Source organism: Vicugna pacos, chromosome 20 (assembly GCF_048564905.1).
Source record: "Vicugna pacos chromosome 20, VicPac4, whole genome shotgun sequence".
In the NCBI taxonomy this organism is placed as follows: domain Eukaryota; kingdom Metazoa; phylum Chordata; class Mammalia; order Artiodactyla; family Camelidae; genus Vicugna; species Vicugna pacos.
In genome coordinates this window covers 26,213,651-26,228,181 of record NC_133006.1, presented here as the reverse complement: position 1 = coordinate 26,228,181, position 14,531 = coordinate 26,213,651, and the positions used below count along the sequence as shown (strand labels likewise).

The 14,531-nt window shown below is 36.3% G+C and overlaps 2 non-coding genes across 2 annotated transcripts; one reads left to right on the top strand and one right to left on the bottom strand.

Annotated features, from left to right (window-relative positions):
• The first annotated feature begins 288 nt into the window (after nucleotides 1-288).
• On the top strand, nucleotides 289-361 carry TRNAR-ACG (transfer RNA arginine (anticodon ACG)). Its single transcript has one exon. It is a non-coding gene; the product is annotated as a tRNA-Arg (tRNA).
• Nucleotides 362-4,986: 4,625 nt separating this feature from the next.
• TRNAL-UAA (transfer RNA leucine (anticodon UAA)) lies at nucleotides 4,987-5,069 on the bottom strand. The gene has a single exon. It is a non-coding gene; the product is annotated as a tRNA-Leu (tRNA).
• Between the last annotated feature and the right edge of the window lie 9,462 nt (nucleotides 5,070-14,531).

The window sequence follows — 14,531 nt, the reverse complement described above, 5'->3', positions numbered from 1 at the left end:
AGTATGAATAAATAAATAAAGCGTTCACAAGCAGTAACAATAGAAACTAGCATGCACATAAATGAAAAAATGCTAACTACAGTCATTCTATCACATGATGCTCCAAGGCAGAAAATTCTTTCATAATTATAAATATTTTAAGGAATGTACACACAAACTGACCCCGAAGATAATCAGATTTACCAAAATCCACAGATTTTCTTGTTCAACTAAATTGTCAGTACAATGAAGCAACTGTTTTCTCAATGATTCTAGTGAATAATGAATAATACAGTTCTGAAAACGAGGGGGCCAGTGGCGCAATGGATAACGCGTCTGACTACGGATCAGAAGATTCCAGGTTCGACTCCTGGCTGGCTCGAGTTCTCCTTCGTTTTGGCGGGGGCGGGGTGATTCTATTACCAATTTTAAAAACATAAAATTGTTTGTTTGTTTGATGAGAGGGAGGTAATTAGGTTTACTTATTTATTTATATTTGGAGGCGGTACTGGGAATTGAAGCCAGGACCTCGTGTTGGTGAACATGAGCTCTCTCACTTATACCCTCCCCCACAAAACGTAAATTCTTAGTCAATTTTGGCTGTCTATTAAGTCTGAACGGATACTCAAAAGACCTCTCTTCTGAAAAGTCCTTTTTATCTCGTTTCTTTTACTGATACTGAGAAGGGGAGTTGAAAGATCTTTGAAAAGACAACCTTAAAACGTAAATACAGAATATTATTTGGCCACAAAAAAGAATGAATTTCTGATACATGCTACAACATGAGCGAGCCTTGAAAACATCATGCTAAATGAAAGAAGCTAGACACAAAAATCTCACCTCTAAAAACTGAGACTACGAAACTGTTTAGACTTGTAAGGGATCCTACACAAAAGTTAAACCTACAAGAAGAGGGCGAGGGTACAAAGAGAAACAAGGAAATTAGCAATCTGAGGGGGGAGGTGTCTCTTGAAACAGCTGGATCTCCTTTCCAGGTGTTTCTGGGCGTGCCTTCAGACTCTTGGGGAGGAGTGGAGGAACCTGGCAAGGAAATCAAGGTGAATCTGGGAAAAGGAACACAAACACGCAAAGGAGACTTTCATTTATGGGTATTCATGTATTTATCTTACAGAAGTTTATTGACTCTGGATAATGTGTGCTGAAAGGGTTCTGAGAATAAAAAGAATGAACCTGCCACCACTTATCTAGACCTCTTTTGATACACTGTCTGCTGGGCTATTAGCAAATTAAAAGGGAAGCCTGGTGAGTAGGGAAGAATTGTCTTAACGATTTGGAACTTCCTGATGCAAAGGTTTCTCAAATTTTAGCAGGAGAATAGCTAGGAAGAAGCGTTAAGCCCAGGTTTCTAGACTCACCCCCACCCCGAGATTCCATATTGGTTCTAGGGTGCAGCCCATGAATTCTTAGCAAAGTGATGCTTCTGTTGCTGTTTCACCGACCATACTTTAAGTAGCACTGAACTAGAGCGTTGTATTTTATTAACCACTTTTTCCAGCTGACACCAACAGGGAACTTTCCCCGTTGAAGAAAAAAAAAAAATAGAGCTTTTATATGGAGCCACTCACAACTCCAGTATTATTCCACTAGGCTTTAACCAACCGAAATACAGGCCTTTTCTGCTCTCATGATTTTTGAATTGGTTCTTTCATCAACATGTAAGTTTCATTGAATATTTTTTTCTTTATTTTTGGTGGTGGTGGCTTGTTTTAGAAAGAAGTCAGTTTCAACCTCCCCCTCAAACAAACAAAAAGACTTCTGATATAATAATCAAATCACTCTTGCACCTGAAGGAGGAAACTTAGGCTTTTCCAAACATCTGCATGTTGGAAACTCCTATCTCCCCACCAAACAATCTACAGAGATTATATTGTGAAGAGAGAATTTTTTCCTTTACCCCAGAATGTTGTAGATGTGCTGTGTCCAAAACGATAACCATTAGCATATTTCTAAAAAAAAAAAAAGAATGAAGTATTTCATTAATTTTTTTCTTGATTACATGTTGAAATGATAATATTTGGGGTTAAAACATTAAAATTCATTCCACTTGTTTATTTCTTCTTCTTAAAATATGGCAGCTAGAAAAGTTAACTTGTTTTATGATATTATTTGTTAACTCTCACATCTTGTGATTATTGATTTAGTAATATCAATGATGTGTGATCAGTTTGCCAGGAATATGGTTCTTTTGAGCAGACCCCATGGCAGTGTCACAGTCCAAAGAATTTACGTTTTTTACTTCAAAAAATATGAGTATTCTTGGCCGTCATTCAAAAATCCAAAAATGACAAATGCTGGAGAGGCTGTGGAGAAAGGGGAACCCTCCTACACTGCTGGTGGGAATGCAGTTTGGTGCAGCCACTATGGAAAACAGTGTGGAGATTTCTCAAAAGACTAGGAATAGACTTACCATATGACCCAGGAATCCCACTCCTGGGCTTGTACCCAGAAGGAAATCTACTTCAGGATGACACCTGCACCCCAATGTTCATAGCAGCACTATTTACAATAGCCAAAACATGGAAACAACCTAAATGTCCATCAACAGGTGACTGGATAAAGAAGATGTGGTATATTTATACAATGGAATACTACTCAGCCATAAAAACTGACAACATAATGCCATTTGCAGCAACATGGATGCTCCTAGAGAATGTCATTCTAAGTGAAGTAAGCCAGAAAGAGAAAGAAAAATACCATATGAGATCGCTCATATGTGGAATCTAAAAAACAGAAACAAACAAACAAACAAAAACAAAGCATAAATACAGGACAGAAATGGACTCATGGACAGAGAATACAGACTTGTGGTTACCGGGGGGGGGCGGGGTAGAGGGTGGGCAGGGATAGACTGGGATTTCAAAATTGTAGAACAGATAAACAAGATTACACTGTATAGCACAGGGAAATATACACAAAATGTTATGATAAATCACAGAGAAAAAAAAATATGAGTATTCTTCTCTAAAAGCAATTCCTAGTGTGTAAAAATGAATTTTTTCATACTGTATTTCTTTACTTGTTTTTCTTTTTCTATTCGAGAGGATTTTGTGGTTTGGCTGGTTAAAGAGCCTGCTTAGTAAACAGAAGATCCTGGCTTGCAATTTCGTGGGTCTCTCTCTGCAGGCTTTATAATTTTGAAAAGTGTTAACCCTCATTTCATTAAACACAGTTTGGGGAATTTATCCTTGACAAAACCTGTGTTGTTCAATTGTTATATGATGTGGCAAACTAAGAGCCTGCTGTTTATAGATGTGGTTTCTGAAGGTGGTAAGCAATGGGAGTTTTAAAACAAGAGAGGGGAAAACTGGATGGACTATGCAAAATGTTGCATGAAAAAAATCATTCCACACATGGCGTGAGTGAAGCACCAAAAACTATTACTTGGACACCAAGCAATTCAGAATTCTCATCTGATGACAATGCTTATCTCATATGCAATGAGATTATCAGTGATTTGCTTTGCAATCATTACATATTTTGTCTTTAATCTATGACTTTACCATTTGAGAGTTTGCAATAAGAGCTCCAGCCATTACTGGAAACCTCTGTTTTTTATCTTGTATGATCCCCACAACTGGTCTTCATTCTTTTTTGCATCCTGGAATATTTACCACATATGATGATGTGATGTTCAATAAGTATTTGTGAATGGAACAATGAATAGCCAATTTCTTTTCCCTACTATTGTGAAAGTCAGTAGAATGGAGCTGGACACTGGAGACTCTGAGGGCTGAAGGAGCTCCTAGAACCAGAAAGCAAAACTCTTTTTCCCCTACTATGTCCTCCTGCACCCTCTACTAATAAAATTTCAGTGCCAGCTGGCAGAAGAAAATAAATATTTAAAAGACCCAGATCCCATTTCAAAAAGCAGTCTAAAGGGGTGAATTTGGGGCTGAGAGGTGTATTAGAAAAAAACTGTTTTTCCTCCTGTCAGTCTCCTTTACTAGTTATACAGAACACTTTACCACTAGCTGGGTGCTCTATTGTTTAACTCAATTCAGACACCATCTATGTGGAAATAGCATCAGATCTCACAGGTTAAGGGCTCAGTCCCATAAGACTTCTACTTTAGATATCAACCCAAAATACTAGGTCCACAGGTTACCCACATACATGAACAGATGAGACATTTCAATAGATTGTTGGAAACTAAAAGTCAAATAAGTATGCTAAATGTTTTTTAAAACACACTCATAGGTGAGAGGAGGGTATAGCTCAGTGGTAGAGCATCAATTCCCGGTACCTCCATTAAAAATAAATAAATAAACCGAATAACCCCTCCAAAAAAAACAAACAAAAAACAAAACAAAAACGCACTCATAGTAACAGATAAAAAAAACCCTTTAATAAGCTAACTAGTAGACTCTGTAAAGCTCAGAAAAGAAGGGATAAACTTGAAGGTAGATCTAGAAACTACCCAAGCTGAGAAACCTCAGTTAAAAAAAAAAAAGATTAAAAACAGTACTGAAGAGTTGTTGATTAATATATTTGTCAGAAAAAATATTTGAAGAGATAGTGGCCAAGTACTTTCCCAAGATAATGAAGTGAAGGTATCCCCCATTTTTCAAAAGTTCACTTTCGCTGCTACTTCATTTTTAGAAAAAGACCTACATTAGAACCTGTTTTGCTAAAGGAAATAAATCCAGAGAGGAATTTCGCTTTTACAAAGGCGATAAATGAAGATAATGCTGGGGATAAAATCAAATCATATAAAATGCTCATGTATTTCAGAGACAGGAAGAAAGAGATAAAAAGAAATGAACGAAGAACGAAAGGGACACTTAAAAAACAAATAATAAAACAATAGATTTTGATAGAAATATGTCCATAGTTACATGATATGTAAATTATCTAAATCCACCAATTACAGACAGTCTGTCAGATTGGTTAAAAAAAAGATTCAAGGCCAACTGTATGCCGAAATATTTCCCAACTTCGCACAATGAATTTTCATTTTCAGGTAAAACACACGCTAAAGAAATCCTCTACCGGGAGTGGGGTTCGAACCCACGCGGACATGCGTCCATTGGATCTTAAGTCCAACGCCTTAACCACTCGGCCATCCCGGTGGTGGGCATACAGCTCCACAAGTTAAGTATTACTGTAGTAAATTAATTATCTTTGCTAGTCCCTAGAAGATTATGAATAGTTTTTAACCCATGAAATAGGGGGCCAGGTGTTAAAGAAAGGAAATGTATCCCTGTAATGCTTCTTGGTAAAAAAATACATATATTGAAAATTTATTTTCAAAAATTATTATCTAATCACTCGTTTGTGACACACATTATAACCAGAGGTTAAGGAAACACTGAACCATTCCTGATCCTTATGGACTTGCATTAAAATGAGGAATACTATGACCTCAAAAAAGCACGTGATGCTACAGGAATACACACTCACATTTCCAGACCCAACTCATTTTGTCACTACTTATGCTCAAAAGATGACATTTCTTTTAGATCTAGAAAGAAAAATCAAAGAGGAAAGAAAGTAGAGTAATAGAAGTGGGGAGAATGCAGCCCCATGAACCATGTCTCACAACTCTACAAAGATAGTATCCATACGTTTTATTACTCGTTAGAGAGCATTGTTTTGTCTGCTGAATATAAGCCCCATTCCAAACCCATTGAATCTGACTGTCCAGGTAAGAGCTTCAGGTCTAGAACCAAAGGGTAGTTAATATTAAGACAAGTTCTTCTTGAAGTAAGTTTGGAAAACCCTAGTGCAAATACATGGAGTTTGGAATTTGAACACGACACTGGTTTTAATAAGGAAGTATTTTGATCAAGAGTTCTAACTACCCACTAAAGAAATTTCTTTCCTGATGACGTATCATATGCTATGCACTGAGTCAAGTGCATACAATATACCAAGTCAGTGAGACCCTGTCAGACTCTACAGGGATAAGGTAGTGGATTGTTTAAGAACTCATTAAAGCAAGTTCCAGATAGGTATTTGGGGAGCTGTGTTGAAAGTCTGTGAAGGCTTCTGGAACCAGAGATGAAGTTAAATCCTGAAGTAGGTTTTAAAATAGAATTAATTTATAAACACCCTAAAACCCCTACTGTGAGCCATCAAAATAAATAACCATCCCTTTGTATCTCATCTACAGGGATTGGTTCCAGGAAGCCCTGCAGATACCAAAGTCTGAGGCTGATCAAGTTGGCCCTTCCTATGTTCATATGTATCCCATATGATAATATGAGATGAAATGAGAGGGTTGTGTCAGCTGTACCATACCACCTCAGAAGGTCCAAGGAAAACTCTCTTCAAGCTTAAAATCATTGATATAGAAGGATTCCAGCCCTTATTAGCAATCCACAATGTTTACAAAGTTAAAAGCAAATAAACAAACAAACCAATGTCTTCCACTGCCTGATAAAACAAGGAGAAAGGAATGTGTCATTCACTTCATTGGTTCATCCAGCTCTGAGTTCTGTCTCTGGCCTTTTATATACTTTGTATTAGTGAGCAAAGACATAGTCTGAGAGATTCTTGCCTTTGCATATTGAGGGAAGTCCAGGCCTGTCAGAGCTTGGGTCAGAGTTGAATTGGGAGGAATGAGTGCAAAAAGGGAGTATCAGAGAAAGGAGTCCCCAAACATTGATATAAACAAGAGTTTCTGTATTATTCTATTATTGTGATTCTTTTTTGGTCAATATTTTTATTGAGGTATAATTGACATATGACATTATATTAGTTTCAGGTATAAAAGGTAATGATTCAATATTTGTAGATATTGCAAAATGAACACTACAGTAAGTCTAGTTAACATCCATCACCATACATTGTTACATTTTTCTCCTTGGGTTGAGAATTTTAAGATCTATTCTCTTAGCAACTTTCAAATATGCAATATAGTATTATTAACTATGCTCACCATGCTGTATCTTACATCCTCATGTCTTATTTTCTTCATATATTCATCCATTGATGGACACTTAGGTTGTTTCCATGCCTTGGCTATTGTAAACAATGTTGCAGTGAACATAAGGGTACACACATCTTTTTGACTTAGTGTTCTTTTTTTCTTGGATAATTACCCAGAAGTGGAATTGCTGGATCATATGGTAGTTCTGTTTTAAATTTTCTGAGGAACGTTCCATGATGGCTGCATTAATTTGTATTCCTACCAACAGTGTACAAGTGTTCCCTTTTCTTCGCATCCTCAACAACACTTGTTATTTCTTGTCTTTTTGATAATAGCCATTCTAACAGATGTGAGGTTATATTTCATTTTGGTTTTGATTTGCATTTCCCTTATGACTAGTGATGTTGAGCATCTTTTCCTGTATCTATTGGCCATCTGTACGCCTTCTTTGGGAAAATGTCCATTAGATCCTCTTCCTATTATAAAATGGGATTGTTTGGTTTTTTGCTATCTAGTTGTATGAGTTCTTTATATATTTTGGATATTAACCCCTTATCAGATAAACAGTTTGGAAATATTTTCTCCCTTTTCATATTGTTGATGTTTTCCTTTGCTGTGCAAAAGGTTTTTAGTTTGGTGTAGTACCACTTGTTTATTTTTCCTTTGATTGCCTCTATTATTGTGATTCTTAGCATAAAGTAAAATCATCCACAGAATTTATAAAATATACTTATGAGAGAGTGACAGATAAGAATTAATAGAAATATATGTAGAAAAATATCTTTATGCCCTAAAGGATAGAAAAGAACTTAAAAATAACTTAAAGACATAAACTGTAAAGCAAAATATTGGTATATTTTACTTCATCCAAATCAAAGATATGTTCAATGAAGGCCACAATGGAAGCATAGATAGACAGGTATGACAAAAGTAGAAGATATTTGGAACATTTAAAAATGACAACTTAATCTATATTATCTAATAAGAAGCCATGAAAATCAGTAAATTCAGAAAGGCCAGAAGGGTCTCCATTGGCCCATAAAGGGATCAAACCCATGACCTTGGCAACATTAGCACCTCGCTCCAACCAACTGAGCTAACCAACTACCCTGTGTGTATGGCTCTTCACATGAAATAGTAAAAAGTTTCATATTCTTATGCCTATTTAACACTAAATGCTATTTCAACAAATTGGACAACCTAGAAGAAATAGATTCTGAGAAACCTACAACCTATCAAGACTGAATCATGATGAAATGGAAAATCTGAACAGACCTATTACTGCCAAGATTGAATCAATAATTAAAAACCTCTCAACAAAGGTCTGGGGACAGAAGGCTTCACCGATAAATTCTTCCCAACATTCAAAGAAGAATTAAGATCAGTCCTCAAACTCGTCCAAAAAGTTGTAGGGGGGAAACTCTTCTAAACACATTTTACCAGGCCAGCATTACCCTGATACCAAACCAAGAGAAGGATGCCACAGAAACAAACAAACAAAGTTACAGGCAAGTATCCCAGGTAAACATAGATGCAAAACTTCTCAACAAAATATTAACAAACCAAATGCATCAAAGGGATCATACACCATAATCAAGTGGGATTTAGTCTAGGGATGCAATGCTGGTTCAACATCTGCAAATCAATCAGTGTGATACACCACATTAACAAAATTGAGGATAAAAAAATCATAAGATCATCTCAATAGATTCAGCAAAAGCATTTGACAAATTCAACATCCGTTTATGATAAAATGGATATAGGGGAAACATACCTCAACATAATAAAGGCCACATATGACAAGCTCACAGCTAAAATCATACTCAATGATAAAAAGCTGAAAGCTTTTCATTTAAGATCAGGAACAAGACAGGAATGTCCACTCTCCCCACTTTTATTCAACATAGTATTAGGAGTCCCAGCTAGAGTAATTAGGCAAGAAAAAGAAATAAAATCATCAAAATTGGAAAGGAAAAAGTAAAACTGTCACCATTTGTAGATGACATAATATTATATATAGAAATATATATAGATATTACATATAGAAAACCCTAAAGACTCCATCAAAAAATTGTTACAACTAATAAATAAATAATGTAAAATTACAGGATACCAAATCAATACACAAAAATCAGTTGCATTTCTTTACATTAATAACAAGCTATCAGAAAGAGAAATTAAGAAAACAATCTCATTTACAATTGTATCAAAAAATAAAATTCCTAGGAATGAATTTAACCAAGGAGGTGAAAGATCTGTATATTGAAAACTATAAGAAAGTAATAAAAAAAATTGTAGAAGACATAAATAAATGGAAAGATATTCTGTGTTTATGGATTAGAAGAATTAATATTATTTAAAAATATCCATACTACCCAAATCAATCTACAGATTCAATTCAATCCCTATCAAAATTTCAATGGCTTTTTCCACAGAAATAGAACAAGACATCCTAAAATTTGTATGCAACCATGAAACACCCCAAATAACAAAAGCAATTGTGAGAAAGAAAAATAAAGGTGGAGGCATCATGCTTCCTGATTTCAAACTCTAACCCTAAGCTATAGTAATTAAAATAGTATGGTATTGGCAGAAAAACAGATACGTACACCAATGAAACAGAATAGAGATCTTAGGGACAAATCTGCATGTAAATGGTCAACTAACTTATGACAAAGCAGGCAAGACTCTACAATGGAATCTCTTCAGTAAATGGTGTTGAGAAAGCCAGACAGCCACATGCAAAAGAATGTAAGTAGACCACTGCCTTACACTATACAAAAAAATTAACTCAAAATAATTAGAGATTTGAATGTAAGACCTAAAACTATACAAATCCTAGAAGAAAACATAAATAATAAGCTTCTTGACATAGGTCTTCGTGATGGCTTTTTTTGAATCTGTCACCAAAAGGAAAAGAAACAAAAACAAAAATAAACAAGTGAGACTACATCAAACTGAAAAGAAACAAAAACAAAAATAAACAAGTGAGACTACATCAAACAGTAAAAGAAACCATCAACAAAATAAGAAAGTGACACATGGAATGGGAGAAAAATATTTGCAAACTATATATCTGATAAGTGGCTAATATGTAAAATATAAAAAGAATCCATACAACTCAATAGTAAAAAATCAAACAATCCCATTTTGCAATGGGCAGAGAATCTGACCAGACATTTTTCCAAAGACGACAAAAATATGACCAACAGATACATGAAAAGATGCTCAACATCCTTAGTCATCAGGAAAATCCAAGTCAAAACCAAAATGAGATATGACCTCACACCTATTAAAATAGCTATCATCAAAAAGACAGGAAATAACAAGTGTTGCTGAGGATGTGGAGGAAAGGGAACACTTGTACACAGTTTGTAGGAATACAAATTGATGCAGCCACCATGCAAAACAGTACGGAAGTTCATCAGAAGGTTAAAAACAGAATTACCATATGATTGAGCAATCTCACTTCTAGGTATTTATCCAAGAAAATGAAAACACTAAGTCGAAAAGATGTATGCACCCCTATGTTCATTGCAGCATTATTTACACTAGCCAAGACATGGAAACAACCTAGGTGTCCATCAGTGGATGAATGGATATAGAAAATGTGATATAGATAGATAGAGTTATATAGTGCAATATGTATATAAAGTGTATATACATAATACAGAAAATGTGATATATGGTGCAATATTATACAGCCATAAGAAAGAATGAGGTCTTGCCATTTATGACAACATGGATGGAACTTGAGAGCATTCTGCTAAGTGAAATAAGTCAGACAGAGAAAGAAAAATACTGTATGATGTCACTTACACGTGGAAAAAAACAATAACAAAACAGACTGGGGGGCAGGGTATAGCTCAGTGGTAGTGTGCATGCCTAGTATGCACAAGGGTCTGAGTTCAATCGCCAGCACCTCTATCAAAAAAAAAAAAGCAAATAAATAAACCTACACTCCAAACCAACAAAAAATTAAAATAAAATAAATACTTTAAAACAAACAAACAAAGAAGCTCGTAGATAAAGGGAACGAATTTTTTTAAACGAGGAAATCTTTCTTCTTCTTTTTTCAAAAGAGACTTTTTTGTTTAGCCAATTTTAACTACGACCAAGTAACATTGTTTCTTCAAGTTTTTCTTCATGCTCCATTTCCCCTTTCTGAACTCCAGCAAAAATAAAAAGATAAGGCGAAAACTTGGTCTCCAGAAGAAATAAACTTCACTGCTCAGGTAGAAAACAAGACTTCCTCAAACTTGACGACTCTGCCCTGAGAAAACACAGAGGAACATTCACAAGAGTCTTCCTTCTTTCTACCACAGAAAGGATCTGGAAGCAGGTTTTCAGTTTAACTTCCAAATAGACAGATTATGAAATAGACCCTCCAGCAGGAATAGCTGGTGGATTTGGTCCCAGCTCCTCTTCATACCAGGAAAGAAGGAAATCTCTGCAGATCTGCCTTGTGGGTTTCTAAGGACTGGGAGATACCCATTTTCTGTGCTCCACCCGAGAACGTCCAGCAGTGTGAATATTTGCTGCTTGGATTTACCATTTTATGATAATTAACTGCCCGTTTCTCTTTCTCCTCCTGAGGGTGAACACTGCTGTCTTCATTCCTCTGGTACCCCTGGTGCCCACACAGAGTGGCAGGTTCTCAGTAACTTAATTTAATGAATGATGAAAAGGTGCACAGAAAGTCCTTTCTGCTAAATATAGTCTTTGAAATTGAGCGCGAGAATCCTCCAGGTGTTTATCAAATGACATCAGAAGCTTCAATTTTTCTTCTTTCCAGAAAGTTATTTTCAAAAGAAATCAATTCACCTCCTAACTGGGGGGGGGGGGTCACGGTGGGGGGATGATGGAGGAAGATGCTCTTCAAATAACTCTGAGATGTCTGTTGGCCAAAAAGGACTTTCCCTCCTAGTTCCCATTTCTCTAGCTCCAGGAAGGATTCCAAGGATTCCTATTCTTCACAGTTAGGCTCCTTTCGCATCTCTTCCTATCCGGGCGCACCTCGGGTTCCTGGCACTCAGTCACTGCACCTACCCAGACCCCCGCCCCACAACGCAGTCAAAAGGTTCTCAAATTTAGCAAGCTTGGCATACAATTCTTTGCAGATGCGAAACACACAAGGACCTCAATGAAAAGCCGGTTTAGCAGGTGCAGATGTGAGATGCAGGACAGGCAGCTCTTCCTCCTGGACAATTTCCCAGCAACTCAGCGTCCCACTCAGCTGGAGTTTTGTGGCCATGCAGGTCAAGGTCATTTCGAGTGGAAAGAGGGATCCCGACCAATTCTGGAGTGACATTGGCACCTGTGAGAGCTCTAGATTCTCAGGCCACTTTCAGATTCTTGGATTTCTATTCTGAAGACAAAAAGTGTACCCCTCACCTGGCTGCCAAGCCCTTGGTCTGAGATGCATCAGCAACTATGTAGACTTCCAAGCGATGGAGGAAAGGATGTGTTGGAATACCTGGTCTGAGCAGGACTTCTTAACATTGGGTTTGGAGGCTGTTTCCAATAAAAATGAGATACAAACAAATGGTGAAAAATGAACAGAAGTTGGTCATTTTATCCTTAGCTAAGCTGAGGCTTCAACCTGCAAATTTTGTTTTTCATAGCATAGCCTTCCCCCAAATCTTAGAACTATGTACCCCAGGCACATTTTTTGAAAACTAATTTATTTTTATCCTAAGATTAAGCAGTTGCTTTTCTTTGTATTATAATCATTGATAATTTAAAAATGAAACTGCTGCATCACTCGAATATATTGATCACAAATTTTGAATAATCTGATATGATCACTATTTATGAAAAATAAATGTATGAACAAGTAATTCTTTATAGCCTTTAATCTTATGCCATTTTTTCTTCTTGAACTTCACTTTCCCCAAAAGACATCATAATATCAAATAATTTTATACCTGAAATTATTTTACAGTTCCTATCTCTTACTTTACTGTAACAAAAAACAATATATATGAACACTACAGTTACTTTGGGGGAGGACGTAAGATTCTAGTTTTTACTAGTTTCTCTGTACTGAATTATCATTTAAAATATTATTTATACACAAATAATCATAACAGCAGAAATACAATGAATTAGAAACTAAGGAGTAAATTAAAGGTAAAAATAATGAAATGCTTATCTAAATGATATTGGTCTTTTAAAATTAGTTCATATAATCATGGATAAATGTGCGTGTTGCCATGATAAGTCAAATTTCAGTATTAATTTTATGCCTAGTTTATGACTACTGAGAAATGTATTTTAATATAGAATAAAATGAAAATAGATCATGTTTTGCTATACAAATGTATCATGGTTACTTAACACTTTCTGAGTTGTTTGCAAAAAAAAAGAATCACATATATTTCAGATTCTAATATATTTGATGACTAGATTCTCCCTTAATTTATTTAAAGCAAATAATTGAAAGCATCCTGACTTGCTAAAGGTTAATTACCTAGCTATCACAATAGTTTAATTATCTTAACCATTTCCCAGCCTTTCCATTTGTTCCTGTGTTGGAGCCTGGAGCTTGTTGCACTTTGAGTTGATAATCCTTGGTCAGATTTGAGAAGAGTGAGAGGAAAGTGTTTCTTTTGGAGTATGAAAAAAAGGTCATTGAGAAATGCACACCTTGATATCAGAAATATTCTCAGACAGGTCAGTTTTAGATAAAATCCATATGGTGGTTGATGACTAGAAAAGTGATCACCTGAGGCTGACTGGCTTCTTGCACTTTTGAAGGTCCTCCTGTGTCCTCAAGAGTGGGATTACCCTGGTTTGATCACTGCTGCATTAGATCACTGAAACCCACTCCCTGCAAAGTGAAAGGAGTAAGTATGCACCACCTGATGGAAGAAATGTTCATGTATTGAGGTATGGGGAAATTGTTCTGGCTTATACATTATTTGCCTTGAACTTTATGCTAGCCAGAATGACTTGTGGCCTATCAAACATACCTTGAACATCTGCTTTAACCATTCAATAAAAGGGTGCATTATCCAGGTCAGAGATGACGGTGGCTCAGAAGAAGGTGATAGCACTGGAGGTGGTAAGAAGACGTCAGATTCTGGATAACGTTTTAGAGTAAAACCAGCAACATTGGTTGATGGATTATTCATTCACACAACAAACATTTATTGATTGTCTACTGTGTACACTGTTGTAGCAACCAGGCATTTAACAGTGAATGGAAGAGATGAAAATCAAGAGCCCCATGGTGCTTCCTTTCTAGTCTGGGAAACAGATGATGAATCATGTAAGTAAGTAAAATATGTATAATATTTCTAATAGTGGTAAGTGCTATGAAGAAAAGTAAAGAATAAAGGAGACCTACAGGTTTGATAAATTTTAAAAAGATGATCACAGAAGACCTTTCTGGCCTTTGAGTAGAGATATCTTTCAGAGAGAGAGACTGAAGTAGAAGATTGAAAGGGAGATTGAGGGGGGAGGCTGAGGAACAAAGAGAGTCTGAGTATTGGGACAACTGAGGGGGACTGAAGACATGCTGAGGGGCAGAGAGAGGAAGGCTGGGAGTAAGGGGGCAAAAAATTTCCTGAAGCAGAGAGAGGTACAGATTAAAGGATGGAGAAGGGAGACTGAGGACAAGAGGGAAGGGAGATTAAGGAGTAAGAGAGGGAAAAAT